Source organism: Triticum aestivum, chromosome 1D (genome assembly GCF_018294505.1).
Source record: "Triticum aestivum cultivar Chinese Spring chromosome 1D, IWGSC CS RefSeq v2.1, whole genome shotgun sequence".
NCBI lineage: Eukaryota > Viridiplantae > Streptophyta > Magnoliopsida > Poales > Poaceae > Triticum > Triticum aestivum.
In genome coordinates, this window is record NC_057796.1 from 290,102,725 (window position 1) to 290,120,806 (window position 18,082).

Sequence of the window (18,082 nt, forward strand, 5' to 3'; positions counted from 1 at the left end):
TTACAACACAGACAGTCAATACAGTTACTTCGTGTGCGATTCTGTGTGTACGAAAAACTTTTAAAAATGCAAACTAATTGCTTGCGGTGGCTAGGAGTATCGCACGATGCGTCTGCGAGTACTCGTGTGCGATGATTAGTATGTTACACATACGTTTCCTTATGTTAACATGTGTGTGAATTTGCAATATGGACAGTTAATATGCAAATGCCTTCTAGACATCGGGCACGCTTAAACTCAATGAACTATGTATGATACTAATACTTTTCATGAAAATTAATGAACTTGGGTAACAACATTTGAGTAACATATATATAGTGGTTACACTATTCGACAAAAGGAGGATCTTCGTAACACTGTTTTGACAACCATATGGTCCACATCTACACACTTAACATAGTAACAACAATCACATTTTAAGAGGCTAAGGGTCAACAACCATATGATCCATATCTACATACTTAACATATATAGTAACAGTTAGCACATTTTAAGAGGTTGAGGGCCAACAACCACAACTATCCACTGGAAGCAGCTTGATCACGGCGACTCGGCATCTCGTCAATGAAAAGGAAGAGCCCTCCTGTGCCTTGGTAGAGCATGAGTAGAACAGTGTCTCCAATTTTCCAATATGGATGCATTGCCACGAGAAGCAAGAACTTGTTAATTTGAATGGTTCATTTCTACGGGAAATGTACTACCTTGCAATCACTTTGGCGTTATTAGCAGGCACAAGTGTAATTCGACCATGCTGGGAAATCGATCTAGGAACTGCTACAGGGGCAATTTCAGTTGACATGTAGAATAAAAAACAATTGTAACATATCGTTGAAGATATATATAGTTTATCAGCGTTAACATTAAAATAAGACTTTTTACCAGCGTTGTGTGCACACAATTGATCTTGTTCAGTGTGTGCACCATAGGTCTAATTAATCACATCCAAAATCCAGCGTTCATACGCCGTGCTATCTCTGTCAGATTATCAACAAAGTTTATGACATGCTTCAAGTCCTTCCGGTGAAATTTGGTACGCTTAGTAACATACAATTCGTTCACTATGCATCCAGCATATCCTGCTTAAAAAGTGGAAAGGTATTATTTATTCAGAACATGGCAGAAGAATATATAGTGCGCATAAATTGGTAAATAGAATTTGTTACTGCCTAGGAACGGAGTAAGAATATGATATCACAATTTGTTGCTTAAATAGTGATCAATTGGTTGCTTAAATAGTAATATGACAGCATGGACAAAGTTGAAAGGACACTAACCTCGATCAGACTTTGATCGGCTGATGACATTGGGGAAGCAAACATCCATGTTAATTAGAACAGGCTGTGATTTCCTTCTACTCCCGTTATCAGCAAAGTAAAGCCCAAGATTGGGGAAGTAAACATCCTGGGAGTCATCAGCAAAGTAAAGCCCAAGATTTCCTTCTACTCCTGTTCTTGCAAAGCAAGGGATGTACTGCTTGAAATGAAAATTAAGATCGTAAATTAGATATATTGAAATAACAGAGCAGGATGCAAATATGGGAGTAACTGATAGAACAGATCAATATATATAGATGAAAGCAAAGTACAAAAATATAGAATTAAAAATAGATAATGTAACAAAGATTTGATGCAAATATATATATATATATATATATATATATATATATATATAATGTAGCAACAGACGGTATATGTTCACAAATTTAGGCCATGCCGACCGTGGTAGGTTGAGATTGAACATATCGAGCGCTCCCTGAAGTCATCCGGAATGGGGAGAGAGAACTTCGTTTCTGACTGGCCACGACCACAGTTGCCCGATTTGTGCTCGCACTATGGACACATGAATGAACACCCACAAATCAGCTAGAACAAAAATGATTCCACGACAATTTCCGCCGGTTGATAAACAGCGACGGACGGACTGCCATAAGAGATGAGTGAATATTTCCCTAATTAAGTTGATTACCTTCTCCATGAGAAAAATCCCCGGCCCAATCCTGCAGAAAACCCCAGTCAACCAGAGTCTAGAATGTCGGTGCAGATAGGCGGCGGAAAGTGGTAGGGGCGAAATCCGGTGCCGTTTGGAGTGCCACCTACGCCCGCCGCCAACAGCCGTCGAGCTTTATTAGGGTGCAGAGTTGCGGAGGAGTCCGCGGCGAGTGAGTGGGGACGAAGTGGGCGAGGGTTTTCTTTTTTCCTTTTGCATGTGTGAGTGAACACACACGGTTCGCAGAGGCGACGGAGATGAATCTTGTGCGATAGTAAATCACCGAGATTGAATGGAAATCCAAATTTCCTTTGTCCTTCATCCATGAGTTTTTTTCTATGATGAACATAAACCCTGCTAATCACCATGTTCAAATTTGACACTTTTCCCGGTTCATTTACAATATTTAGGGGATTATGTGCATTTTGTAGGAATTAATGTACATAATTCAAATTCAAACAATTGGTGCATGAAAGGGTGCACAAGAACGGTCTAGAAAAACCATACTCATGGTATTTAGTAATTTCTCAAGCCTTTTACAAGGAATGGGCAGAGATTTCAATGGAACGCGTGGCAATAGTCAACCACAAACGCGTCATTTACTGGGTTATCAACTATAGAACAATGAAATATGTGCTTGAAAAACATGACGCCTGGCATGGTGCCATGGTATGGCCTCACCGTGCCCTGGTTAAAAGATGAGAAGGTTTGATTTATGTCGTCATGCACACCTTTCATAAATCGAACCATCACCGAGGAAGTTCAATGCTTTCAAGACGGAAATCACCAAGATTGAAGGGGAAACCAAATTTTCGTCCTAGTTTGTCATTCAGTTTTTTCCAACAATCAACATACCGCCTCAAATGGAACGTGTTCAAATTTGACATTTTTCCGAACTCATTAACCATATTTCGGGGATTATGTGCATTTTCTAGGCATTAATTATGCACATAATTCAAATTCAAACAATCGGTGCATGAAAAGGTTCACAAGAACGGTCTGGAAAACCATGCTCATGCTATTTAGTACATTCTCATGCCTTTTACAAGGAATGGGCAGATATTTCAAGAAAATGTGTGGCAATAGTCAACCATAAATGCGTCATTTACTGGGTTAACAACTATACAAAAATGAAATGCATGCTTGGAAAACATGACGCTTGGTGTGGTGCCATGATATGACCTCACCGTGCCCTGGTAAAAATGTTGTCATGCACGCCTTTCATAAAACGAACCATCACCGAGGAAGTTTCATGGTTTCGAGGGGGAAATCACCAAGATTGAAGGGGGATCCAAATTTCATTTGTCCTTTGTCCATGAGTTTTTCTATGATGAACATACAACCTACAAATCACCGTGTTCAGATTTGGCACCTTTCCGGGTTCATTTGCCATATTTAGGGGATTATGTCCATTTCCTAGGCATTAATGCACATAATTCAAGTTCAAACAATCGGTGCATGAAATGGTCCACAAGAACGGCCTGGAAAACCATGCTCGTGCCATTTAGTAAATTCTCGTGCCTTTTACAAGGAATGGACAGATATTTCGATGAAATGTGTGGAAATATTCAACCACAAATGTTTGTTTGTTGGGTTTTCATCTATAGAAAAAATGAAATAAATGCTTAAAAAACATGACGCCTGGCATGGTGCCATGGTATGACCTCACCATGCCCTGGTAAAATTTTGAGAAGGTTTGGCTTATGTCATCATAATCGAACCATCACCGAGGAAGTTCCATGCTTTCGAGAGGGAAATCCCCAAGATTGAAGGGGAATCCAAATTCCCGTCCTAGTTTGTCATTCAGTTTTTTTCCAACGATCAACATACAGCCTCAAATGCAACGTGTTCAAATTTGACATTTTTCCAAACTCATTTACCATATTTAGGGGATTATGTGCATTTTCTAGGCATTAATGGACATAATTTAAATTCGAACAATCGGTGCATGAAAAGGAGCACAAGAACGGTCTGGAAAACCATGCTCGTGTTATTTAGTACATTCTCATGCCTTTTACAAGGAATTGGCATATATTTCAAGGAAATTTGTGGCAATGGTCAACCATAAACGCATCGTTTATTGGGTTAACAACTATACAAAAAATGAAACACATGGTTGGAAAACATGACGCCTGGCATGGTGCCATGGTATGGCCTCACCATACCCTGGTAAAAATTGGAGAATGTTTTTCTTATGTCGTGATGCACGCCTTTAATAAATCAAACCATCACCGAGGAAGTTTCATGGTTTCGAGGGGGAAATCACCAAGATTGAAGGGGGATCAAAATTTCCTTTGTCGTTTGTCCACGAGTTTTTTTCTACGATGAACATACAACCTGCAAATCACCGTGTTCAAATTTGGCACTTTTCCGGGTTCATTTGCCATATTTAGGGGATTATGTGCATTTCCTAGGCATTAATGCACATAATTCAAGTTCAAACAATCGGTGCATGAAAGGGTGCACAAGAACGGCCTGGAAAACCATGTTCCTGCCATTTAGTAAATTCTCGTGCCTCTAACAAGGAAGGGACAGATATTTCGATGAAATGTGTGGCAATAGTCAACCACAAACGTTTGTTTATTGGGTTTTCAACTATAGATAAAATGAAATAAATGCTTGAAAGACATGACGCCTGGATGGTGTGCCATGGTATGACCTCACCATGCATTGGTAAAAATTAGAGAAGGTTTGGCTTATGTCGTCATGCACGGCCTTCATAAATCGAACCATCACCCAAGAAGTTCCACGCTTTCGAGAGGGAAATCACCAAGATTGAAGGGGAATCCATATTTTCTTGGTTCTTTGCCCTGGAGTTTTCTTCTACGAGGAACATACACCCTGCAAATCACCGTGTTCAAATTTGGCATTTTTTCGGGCTCATTGACCGTATTTAGGGGATTATGTGCATTTTCTAGGCATTTAGCGCATATAAATCCAATCCAGCTACAGGTGCACGGGCGTGATGTGAGGGACGTGGATTGCCGTTCGATTGCGGCGCATCCTACGGTGCACACGCGCGATCCGCGTGCTGGGGTTCCGGCCAATCATAACGCAACACACAATAGGCTCAGCGCACACTGTTTCCGCAAGCGATGGAGATGAACCATGTGCGATAATGAACAAGCAAAATTGTAAGGGAAGCCAAATTTCTGTTGTCGTTTGTCGTTGAGCTCTTGAATACCACCGCATTGTACGGCTGCTTGGCCCCTCCGTCCCAGAGCTCTCTCCAGGTGTCGTCCATGGCACCGTGGTGCACAGTAACTAGTAAGGAAGCGATGGCATCCCGCCGCGCCGCGTTCCTCGCCGCCCGCGACCGCACACATGGTAAGGAAGCGATGGCATCTCGCCGCGCCGAGTTCATCACCGCTGCCGGCCAGACAGTTACATGGGCCGAATTTGAGGCTGCCATGGCCGAATAGGTGGTGGATCTAGTGGCGGCCAAAGCCGCACAGAAGGAGCGGAAAAGGAAGAAAGCAGTCAAGAAAAGAGAGTCCCGCCGCCGCAACAAAAAAGAGGCCGCACGCCGTGGTGAGGAGAGCTTGGCGGAGATCGAAGCACTGTGGGCTGCCGCCTACAAGGCCGGGAAGGAGAACGCCGGTGTCTGGCCAGCTTGCCCCGATGGCAGCATGTGAGAAGTAGTTTAAGTTTGTAGTATTAGAGCAAATTACCAGTAGTACTTTAAGTTCGTAGTATTAACGTACAATGTCGGTAAGAGCATCCTTTGAGGGCTTTGAGCGTTGATTAGCATGTGTGTCCGTGTGCATTTTTTGCGTTAATCATTAGAATATCACAAAACACACAGTTTCTATGGCGTACACGTCTGCGTTTTTTTGCGTTAATGACCCTTATGTCAGTTACCTGTGCGATGTTTCCTAATAAACCAGGCGTACCATTGACCGAAAAAATCAAGTACACGTGTAAATTTTTTTGGAGACGGGATCTGCCAACTTTGTTTTTTCTCGCACACGAGTATTATACGTGCTTCGTCTGTGTTGTGTGTTTCCCCCGCCCAAGTTTCAAGTTTCGCAGCGAAATTTTCATTACGCGCGCGATTTCAAAATTTATTCCTCCAACCACATCCCCACCCTCAGTATCCCCCCCTCATTCCTCCCCCTACCGGCATCTCAAACCGCCGCCGCCGCAACCACAGCTTCAACCACATCTACGTTCTGCTCGGATCCGATCAGGTAACCCACCGATCTCTATCACGCCCCCGGCCTGATTGCTTAAATGGCGCCTACGAAACATCCTCATGCCTCCAAATCCCCACCGCCAGGAGCTGATGGCGGTCCATGGCGCGATGGCCGCTGTGCGTGTTGACCCGGAGGAACACCTCGCCGCCGCCGACATAGTGCAGGCTCTCGCCCAGATGAAGTCCCCCAGCGACTACCCCCAGGACTTAACAGGTAAGATCTGACTAGCTAAATCTTACCAATACCACTTGCAACGGCTATGATTTGTACGGTTGATGTATTAATCATGTTCGTGCCTTGTTTATTTCAGTACTGCACATTGTGTGATGTTCAAATATTACCGTGTCCAGCTCAATTTCCCCAATACCAGCAACAAACTTACAATACATGACTCAGGATATCACTAGAGATGCTTCCCATTTGCTATTTTTGGTGGATGCTAATTGCGTTCTACTTAACATGCATGTCCATGTACTTACGCGGGGTCATAACGGCCGATGCTGTTGTTTGCGGTCGAGGTTAGATGCATCCCATGTCTTACAGTGTTTCACATAATTTGTGCAATTGCAGTTTAACTTATACCATTTACTGGTTGCCTGTAGGTACACATGTCAGTGGCACTGATCCACGCTTCGACCCGGAGGAACAGCTCGCCTCCGCCGTCGCTGACTTTGGGCGGGCTCTGGCCAAGATGAAGTGCCCCAGCAACTACCTCTAAGGACATACCAAGTATGTACTCACCAGTTCAATCTTAGCAATATCAGTTGCAATTAATGGCTATGTTCTGTACGTTCGATGTATTAAGCATGTTCTAGTAAACATGTCTAACACGTTTTTGCTACTTTCCCTACCTTTTTATAGACATCTGGGCCATTCTCTGCTCTGGCAGCACCTGGCTTGTGATGTTTAGCTATGCCAATTGCATTTTTATCAGTACCGGTTTCAATGTCTATTGAGCTTGTTGCAATTAACAGTTGAATCCATTTTTAAACAGTTGTATTTCAATGGCTACAAACTTAAAAACATGACTTACGATGTTGTTAAGCCTGTTGCAATTAACAGTTGTATCCATTTTTTAATCTGTCCATTTTCTACCATGCTACTCTCCGCAATGATGATATACTAGAGATGCTGCCCATTTGCTATTTTTGGTGGATGCTAACCGTGTTCTACTTAACATGCATGTCCATGTACTTACGCAGGGTCATAATGGCCGATGCTGTTGTTTGCGGTCGAGGTTAGCTGCATCCCATGTCTTACAGTGTTTCACATAATTTGTGCAATTGTAGTTTAACTTCTACCATTTACTGGTTGCCTATAGGTACACATGTCAGTGGCACTGATCCATGTTTCGACCCGGAGGAACATCTCGCCTCCGCCGCCGCTGACTTTGTGCGGGCTCTGGCCAAGATGAAGTGCCCCAACAACTACCTCTCAGGACTTACCAAGTATGTACTCACCAGTTCAATCTTATCAATACCAGTTGCAATTAATGGCTATGTTCTGTACGGTCGATGTATTAAGCATGTTGTAGTGAACATGCCTAACACGTTTTAGCTATTTTCCCTACCTTTTTATAGACAACTGGGCCATTATTTGCTCTGGCAGCACCTGCCCTGTGATGTTTAACTCTGCCAATTGCATTATTATCAGTACCGGTTTCAATGTCCATTAAGCCTCTTGCAATTAACAGTTGTATCGCATTTTAAAGAGTTATATTTAAATGGCTACAAACTTACAAAACACGAATTAGGATGTTGTTAAGCCTGTTGCAATTAACAGTTCTATCCATTTTTTTAATCCGTCCCTTTGCTACCGAGCTACTCTTTCGAAATGAAGATATCACTACAGATGTTATCGTTTTATTACCATTTTCTATTTTTGGTGGATGTTAACCTTGTTGTAGTTAACATTGGCTTTCCATGTACTTGCACAGGGCTACAATGGGCGATGTTGTTGTCTGCCGTCGAGGTTAGCCGCATCCCTTGTCTTATACACCATCTATTCCTAAATATAAGTATTTTTAGAGATTCCAATATAGACTACATAAGGAGTAACATGAGTGAATCTAGATTATAATCTAAACTATATCTATAATTCTATATACATCCGTATGTAGTTCATATTGGAATCTCAAAAAAATACTTGTACTTAGGAACATAGGTAGTTGTATTTTACATCATTTGTGCAATCTCAGTTTAGCTTCTAACATTTACTGGTTGCTTGTAGGTACATATATGAGCGGTACTGATCCACGCTTCGATCCCTTTTGCGTATGGGGCAATGAGATATTCATGAACAAGCATCAAGTGAGGAAACTAAGAAAGATTGTTAGGCGAAAGAAACGGGTGATTGGAATTAAGCTCTTTATTTACACTTTGTCGAAGACAACAATTATCTTTAGGATGGTAAGTAATGTGTTGCCTTTTCTCCTGCCCACAACAAGTTACTCTATTAGACCTCAGTATCTGATATTTTTCTCTTTTCAGTGGTTTCCGAAGCTATTTACTGATGATTACCTTGCAAACTACATGACCGGAGTGGAGGCAACTAAGGTTAAAGTATATAATTCACGCTACCATGATAATGCTCTAGAAGTCTTCCTGAAGGCGGTGAAGGATGGGCGGGCGATCGTCACAAGGGGTTGGACAAAAGTGGTTCGTGCCTATGGCATGCAGGAAGGCACATTATGGGCATTCCGCTTCTTCAACACCGTTGGCAGTCAAAATGATTTACACTTGTCTCTTCACCTTTACCGCCTTTAAATATTGTGGTTCATCATAGTTAATTGCTGCCTAATCCTGTAATTACTGAGCATATTGTACTGGCAATTTTATTTATGGATTCGTTGTTGAACCATTGTGCTGAGAATTTGAATTGCACGTTTCATATTTCAAAATTTCCAATTCGAATAATAAATTACAGGCAAAAATAAAAAGAGAACAGATGGTCATGCAACTTTGCAAATGGTTCTGGCAGTAAAAGCGCTTGTGATGGATAGCCCAATGCCACACAATTTTTTACATCAAATCGTGTGTGATATAGTTAATGAAAGCAAATAGTTAACCAAGGCAGAGCGTGTGTGATAGTTACACCTTTCACAAACGAGCGTATACATAAAACTGTGTGGGATGTACATACGAACGGAAACGTTTTCCCTGGATTGACTGTGTGGGATGTACATAAGAATGGAAACGTATTACTTGGATTGACTGTGTGTGATATACATACAAATGGAAATGTTTTCTGGGATTCACCCTATGGGATGTACATACCTACAGAAATGTTTTTCACGGATTACCATGTGGGATGTACATACCTACAGAAATGATTGGGTTCCGATGCCTCGCCCGATCACACACGGCTCCAGCCTATGTCCCAGGAGGGCCTATCCCCGACGATTTTTGGGTCGTGTGGAAAGGGCCCCCCTATCACACACACTCACTTGGCGAAGGTTCCAAATGTCGTCGCGGAAAGGGGTTAAAAACCGTTTGTGTAGCACCGACACATACCAGTGACGATTGATGTGCATGTATTTGCATGGATTTGAGAGTCCGGATTTGAGATATGTGGATGCACGGAAGAAAAAAATATGAGGGCCCGTCCGGATGCGCCCGCCGACATGCCCGGTCGCGTCTGCGGGCGTCTAAGGGGCCGGATTTGCCAAGTCCGGCTGTAGATGCTCTAAATACCAACATATGGTTGGATAATTAGGAGGACACTGGTATCCCAGCTCACCAGGTTCAAGTCCTGATGCTCGCATTTTTCTGAATTTATTTTAGGTTTTTTTTGGCGATACGCTTTCAGTGGGAGGAGAAGTTCTTATCGTTGACGAGGCGCCTGTGACGAGTTCGTAAATCTCAAGATGATATGCCAGCTCAATCTCTCAGAGGTGCTCATAAAGGTAGGGTGTGCATTCATATGGGTGAGTGTATCGCGTATATATGAGCGCTTGCGTTTGTACTGTGTTGAAAAAGTATAAAATAATCATAAGATAAGGGCATCTCAAGCTGATCCTCAAACCGCCCGCAACCGTCTAGACGAGCGGTGCAGGCATGTTTTGCCATCCGACGCGGACCTTTGTCACTCTGTCGACCGATCCGGATGTGCTTTACCCTTCAAACTGGAAAGAAACTTGGGGGCGCCCGGACCGTTGTCACGCCCACTTCTGACTGCCCTAGTGATTGAGTCAAATCCAACAGATGTCAGGTAGGGGGTCCTGCTACTTCTGATAGGCATTGCGATTCTGCAAAGAGGAAGGGTGAAGCGGTATAGTAGCAAAAATTATTTACCCCGGTTAAGAACAAAGGTTTATCGAACCAATAGGAGACGCCACTCAGACAAGATAAACGATACCTACACACACAGTAACAAATGCTTGCACGCAACAACAACAACTCGTTCTCGCAAATTGCAAGGATTAAATCTAGTAGTGGTAGATATATAAAGGATAAATAAAAATAAATAAATTGTAGCAAATATTTTTAGGGTTTTAGTAAATATGAAGTGAATGGACCCAGGGGCCATAAGGTTCATTTGATGCATCTCTCTCATGAGCATAGCAACGATGGATAAACAAGTCATTGTTGGGCAATTGATAGAATAGAGCATAGTTATGATGATTCTTCATGGCATGATCAATATATAGGCATTACATGTGTGACAAGTAGACCGTTAAACTTACTAAGATCTACTACTATTAGTCTATTACTCCACCCCTCGACCGCTATCCAGCATGCATCTTATGGTATTAAGTTCATAACAAATAGAGTAATACTTGGAGCATGATGACATAATGTAGACAAAGTAAGACCAAATAATATGTTCGAACCCCATCGTTTTACACTTAGTAGCAATAATACAAATATGTGTCTTACAACTCCTCTTGTCACAGGGTAAGGACAACGCAAGATTGAACTTACTACTAAGCACCTCTCCCACTAAAGATAAATCGAACTAATTGGCCAAAAGAGATAGATAGATCGAAGAGAAATACAAGGCTATAAAATCACACATTATAAATCTCAGAATAGACTCAAATACTTCTAATAAATAATCTAATAATAAACCCACAATTCATCGCATCCCAACAAACACACCGAAAGTTTACATTAGATTGATCTCAGACTAGATCATTGTGTTGAAGATCAAGACAGGGAGAGGGACGGAGAGAGAGAGAGAGAGAATGAGAGAGACGTCTAGCTACTTCTATGGACCTGTAGGTCCTGTGGGAGTTACTTGATACGTCTCCAACATATCTATAATTTTTGATTGTTCCATGCTATTATATATACTAATTTGGATGTTTAATGGGCTTATTTATACACTTTTATATTATTTTTGGGACTAACCTATTAACCGGAGGCCCAGCCCAAATTGCTGATTTTTTACCTATTTTAGTGTTTCGAAGGAAAGGAATATAAAACGGAGTCCAAACGGAATGAAACCTTCAGGAACGTGATTTTCTGAACAAACGTGATCCAGAGGACTTGCAGTGGACGTCAAGCAACCAACGAGGAAGCCACGAGTCAGGGGGCGTGCCTACCCCCCTGGGCGCGCCCTCCACCCTCGTGGTCCCCTCGTGGCTCCACCGACCTACTTCTTCCTCCTATACATACCTACGTACCCCCAAATCATCGGGGAGCACCACGAAAACCTAATTCCACCGCCGCAACCTTCTGTACCCGTGAGATCCCATCTTGGGGCCTTTTCCGGCGCTCCGCCGTAGGGGGCATTTATCATGGAGGGCTTCTACATCAACACCATAGCCTCTCCAATGATGTGTGAGTAGTTTACCTCAGACCTTCGGGTCCATAGTTATTAGCTAGATGGCTTCTTCTCTCTCTTTGGGTCTCAATGTAAAGTTCTCCTCGATTCTCTTGGAGATCTATTCGATGTAATCTTCTTTCGCGGTCTGTTTGTCGAGATCCGATGAATTGTGGGTTTATGATCCAGATTATCTATGAACAATATTTGAATCTTCTCTGAATTCTTTTATGTATGATTGGTTATCTTTGCAAGTATCTTCGAATTATCAGTTTGGTTCGGCCTACTAGATTGATCTTTCTTGCAATGGGAGAAGTGCTTAGCTTTGGGTTCAATCTTGCAGTGCTCGATCCCAGTGACAGTAGGGGAAACGACACGTATTGTATTGTTGCCATCGAGGATAAAAAGATGGGGTTTATATCATATTGCATGAGTTTATCCCTCTACATCATGTCATCTTGCTTAAAACGTTACTCTGTTCTTATGAACTTAATACTCTAGATGCATGCTGGATAGCGGTCGATGTGTGGAGTAATAGTAGTAGATGCAGGCAGGAGTCGGTCTACTTGTCACGGACGTGATGCCTATATACATGATCATACCTAGATATTCTCATAACTATGCTCAATTCTATCAATTGCTCGACAGTAATTTGTTCACCCACCGTAACACTTATGCTCTTGAGAGAAGCCACTAGTGAAACCTATGGCCCCGGGTCTATTTTACCTCATATTAATCTCCCGTTAATTAGCGATTTCTATTGTTTTGCAATCTTTACTTTTAATATTTATCATAAAAATACCAAAAATATTATCTTATCATCTCTATCAGATCTCACTTTTGCAAGTGTCCGTGAAGGGATTGACAACCACTTTATCGCGTTGGTTGCAAGGTTCTTATTTGTTTGTGCAGGTACGAGGGACTTGAGCGTGGTCTCCTACTGGATTGATACCTTGGTTCTCAAAAACTGAGGGAAATACTTATGCTACTTTACTGCATCACCCTTTCCTCTTCAAGGGAAAAACCAATGCAGTGCTCAAGAGGTAGCAAGAAGGATTTCTGGCGCCGTTGCCGGGGAGTCTACGCACAAGTCAACATACCAAGTACCCATCACAAACTCTTATCCCTCGCATTACATTATTTGCCATTTGCCTCTCGTTTTCCTCTCCCCCACTTCACCCTTGCCGTTTTATTCTCCCTTCTTCTGCTCGTCTTTTTGTTCACCTTGATGTCTTACTTGGCTCGTTTGCTCGTTTGGTTGGAATAATTGTTTATTTATTGTTAAACAGAGAAACTAAGATCTATGGATCCTCATCCACTTGCTAATATTTTTAAGAGATCCAATTATGATGAACCAATTGCTAGTGAGTTTTGTGCACTAGATTATCTTTATGAAGTTCTGCTTGAAATTTGTGAATCTGAAAATTGTGATGAAGTACTTTATGAAGAGATTCACGATAGATCATTGAATAAAAAGCATGATTGCAATGATTTTACTATAAATTCTCTTGCTGTCAATTGTGCTAATAATATGCAAAACCCTAAGCTTGGGGATGCTAGTTTTGCTATGTCTACTACTTGTTGCAATGATCATGATTGGGGTGATTCTTCTTATGATCTTGAAAATTTATTTAAGCCCCATGATGAATATGAGATTGATAATGTTTGCAATAATATTGAAAGTGGGTTTGGAAGAATGCCAACTTTAGATCCCACATATTTGGAGAATGTTCAATCTTACGAAGTTTTTGACAAAAATGGGTTTGGAGAGGTCATGACTTTAGTTAATGTTAATCCCACTATTTTGGAAGAGTGTCAACTTCGCATGCATGTGGATCGTGTTGAGAATATGTTATGTGATAGCTATATTGTTGAATTTTCTTATGATCCTACATGTAATTATTATGAGAGGGGAAAATATGGTTGTAGAAATTTTCATGTTACTAAATTACCTCTCGTTATGTTGAGATTGCTATTGTTTCTCACTTCTTCCTTGCATATGCTAGTATTTGCTTGTCTTGATAATTTGCTTGCCTATAAGATGCCTATGCATAGGAAGTATATTAGACTTAGATATGTTTTTTACATGCTATATGATGCTCTCTTTGTGCTTCAATTCTTGTCTTTCATGTAAGCATCATTAAAATTATCAATACCTAGCTAAAAAGGCTTTAAAGAAAAGCGCTTGTTGGGAGACAACCCAATATTTTTCCTTGCTGTTATTCAATATAATCCATCTAGCTTCTGGTTAGATTTGGTTTTATGTTTTAATTAGTGTTTGTGCCAGGTTAAACCTATAGGATCTTCTTGGATGATAGTTATTTGATCTTGCTGAAAATTCCAGAAACTTTCTGTTCACGAAAACAATTGTTAAAAATCACCAGAACGTGATAAAATACTTATTCTATTTGCAGTAGGTCAATAAACAAATTATCTAGGTCGTCCTGTTTTGGTAGATTTTTCTGAGATCCAGAAGTTTGCGTTTGATACAGATTACTACATGCTGTTCTGTTTTTGACAGATTCTATTTTTCGCGTGTTGTTTGCTTATTTTGATGAATCTATGGCTGGTAAAAAGAGCTTATAAACCATAGATAAGTTGGAATACAGTAGGTTTAACACCAATATAAATAAAGAATGAGTTCATTACAGTACCTTGAAGTGATGTTTTGTTTTCTTTCGCTAACGGAGCTCACGAGATTTTCTGTTAAGTTTTGTGTTGTGAAGTTTTCAAGTTTTGGGTAAAGATTTGATGGACTATGGAACAAGGATTGGCAAGTGCGTAAGCTTGGGGATGCCCTAGGCACCCCAAGGTAAAATTCAAGGACAACCAAAAGCCTATGCTTGGGGATGCCCCGGAAGGCATCCCCTCTTTCGTCTTCATCTATCGGTAACTTTACTTGGGGCTATATTTTTATTCACCACATGATATGTGTTTTGCTTGGAGCGTCTTGTATGATTTGAGTCTTTGCTTTTTAGTTTAACACAATCATCCTTGCTGTACACACCTTTTGAGAGAGACACACATGATTCGGAATTTGTTAGAATACTCTATGTGCTTCACTTATATCTTTTGAGCTATATAGTTTTTGCTCTAGTGCTTCACTTATACCTTTTAGAGCACGGTGGTGGTTTTATTTTACAGAAATTATTGATCTATCATGCTCCACTTATATTATTTTGAGAGTCTTAAACAGCATGGTAATTTGCTTCAATTGTGAAATTAATCCGAATGTGATAGGCATCCAAGATGAGCACAATAAAAACTTCCAGATTGAGATCATTGAATATCATGAGAAGTTTGATACTTGATAAGTGTATTGAGATATAAAGGTGGTAATATTAGAGTGTGCTAGTTGAGTAATTATGAAATTGAGAAATACTTGTGTTAAGGTTGGCAAGTCCCGTAGCATGCATGTATGGTAAAAGTTGTGTGACAATTTTGACATATAAGGTGTTCTTTTATTGCTTTCCTTATGAGTGGCGGTCGGGGACGAGCGATGGTCTTTTCCTAGTAATCTAACACTCTAGGGGGATGCATAGTAGTACTTTGCTTTGAGGGCTAATAAACTTTTGCAATAAGTATATGAGTTCTTTATGACTAATGTGAGTCCATGGATTATACGCACTCTCAACCTTCCACAATTTTCTAGCCTCTACGGTATCGTGCATTGCCCTTTCTCGCCTTGAGAGTTGGTGCAAACTTCGCTGGTGCATCCAAACCCCGTGATATGATATTCTCTATCACACATAAACCTCCTTATATCTTCCTCAAACCAGCCACCATATCTACCTATCATGGCATTTCCACAGCCATTCCGAGATATATTGCCATGCAACTTTCCACCGTTCCATTTATTATGACACGCTCCATCATTGTCATATTGCTTTGCATGATCATGTAGTTGACTTGTATTTGTGGAAAAGCCACCATTCATAATTTTTTCATACATGTCACTCTTGATTCATTTCATATCCCGGTACACCGCCGGAGGCATTCACATAGAGTCATATTTTGTTCTAAGTATTGAGTTGTAATTCTTGAGTTGTAAGTAAATAAAAGTGTGATGATCATCATTATTAGAGCATTGTCCCATGTGAGGAAAGGATGATGGAGACTATGATTCCCCCACAAGTCGGGATGAGATTCCGGACTAATAAAAAAAGAGAAGAGGCCAAATAAAAAAATAAGGCCCAAAAAATGAGAGAAAAAGAGAGAAGGGCCAATGTTACTATCCTTTTCCACACTTGTGCTTCAAAGTAGCACCGTGATCTTCACGATAGAGAGTCTCCTATGCTGTCACTTTCATATACTAGTGGGAATTTTTCATTATAGAACTTGGCTTGTATATTCCAATGATGGGCTTCCTCAAAATGCCCTAGGTCTTCGTGAGCAAGCAAGTTGGATGCACACCCACTTAGTTTCTTTTGTTGAGCTTTCATATATTTATAGCTCTAGTGCATCCGTTGCATGGCAATCCCTACTCCTCTCCTTGACAACAATTGATGGGCATCTCCATAGCCTATTGATTAGCCACGTCAATGTGAGACTTTCTACCTTTTTGTCTTCTCACCTAACCCCCGTCATTCTACTTTATTCCACCCATAGTAAAATATCCATGGCTTGCGCTCATGTATTGCGTAAGGGTTGAAAAGGCTGAAGCGCGTTAAAAAGTATTAACCAATTGCTCGGCTTGTCATCAGGGTTATGCATGAAGAGAACGTTTTGTGTGACGAAATTGAAACATGGCCTAACTATATGATTTTGTAGGGATATGCTTTCTTTGGCTATGTTATTTTGATAAGACATAATTGCTTGATTAGCATGTTTGAAGTATTATTGTTTTTATGTCAACATTAAACTTTTATCTTGAATCTTTCGGATCTAAATATTCATGCCACAATAAAAAGAACTACATTGAAAATTATGCTAAGAAGCATTCCACATCAAAAATTCTATTTTTATCATTTACCTACTCGAGGACGAGCAGGAATTAAGCTTGGGGATGCTTGATACGTCTCTAACGTATCAACAATTTTTTATTGTTCCATGCTATTATATATTCAGTTTTGGATGTTTAATGGGCTTATTTATACTCTTTTATATTATTTTTGGACTAACCTATTAACCGGAGGCCCAGCCCAAATTGCCGTTTTTTGCCTATTTCAGTGTTTTGAAGGAAAGGAATATCAAACGGAGTCCAAACGGAATGAAACCTTCGGGAACGTGATTTTCTGAACAAACGTGATCCAAAGGACTTGGAGTGGACGTCAAGCAACAAACGAGGAAGCCACGAGGCATGGGGCGCGCCCTCCACCCTCGTGGGCCCCTCGTGGCTCCACCGACCTACTTCTTCCTCCTATACATACCTACGTACCCCCAAACCATCGGGGAGCACTACGAAAACCTAATTGTACCGCCGCAACCTTGTGTACCCGTGAGATCCCATCTTGGGGTCTTTTCCGGCGCTCCACCAGAGGGGGCATTGATCACGGAGGGCTTCTACATCAACACCATAGCCTCTCCGATGATGTGTGAGTAGTTTACCTCAGACCTTCGGGTCCATAGTTATTAGCTAGATGGCTTCTTCTCTCTTTGGGTCTCAATGTAAAGTTCTCCTCGATTCTCTTGGAGATCTATTCGATGTAATCTTCTTTCGCGGTCTGTTTGTCGAGATCCGATGAATTGTAGGTTTATGATCTAGATTATCTATGAACAATATTTGAATCTTCTCTGAATTCTTTTATGTATGATTGGTTATCTTTGCAAGTCTCTTCGAATTATCAGTTTGGTTTGGCCTACTAGATTGATCTTTCTTGCAATGGGAGAAGTGCTTAGCTTTGGGTTCAATCTTGCGGTGCTCGATCCTAGTGACAGTAGGGGAAACGACACGTATTGTATTGTTGCCACCGAGGATAAAAAGATGGGGTTTAGATCATATTGCATGAGTTTATCCCTCTACATCATGTCATCTTGCTTAAAGCGTTACTCTATTCTTATGAACTTAATACTCTAGATGCATGCTGGATAGCGGTCGATGTGTGGAGTAATAGTAGTAGATGCAGGCAGGAGTTGGTCTACTTGTCACGGACGCGATGCCTATATACATGATCATACCTAGATATTCTCATAAC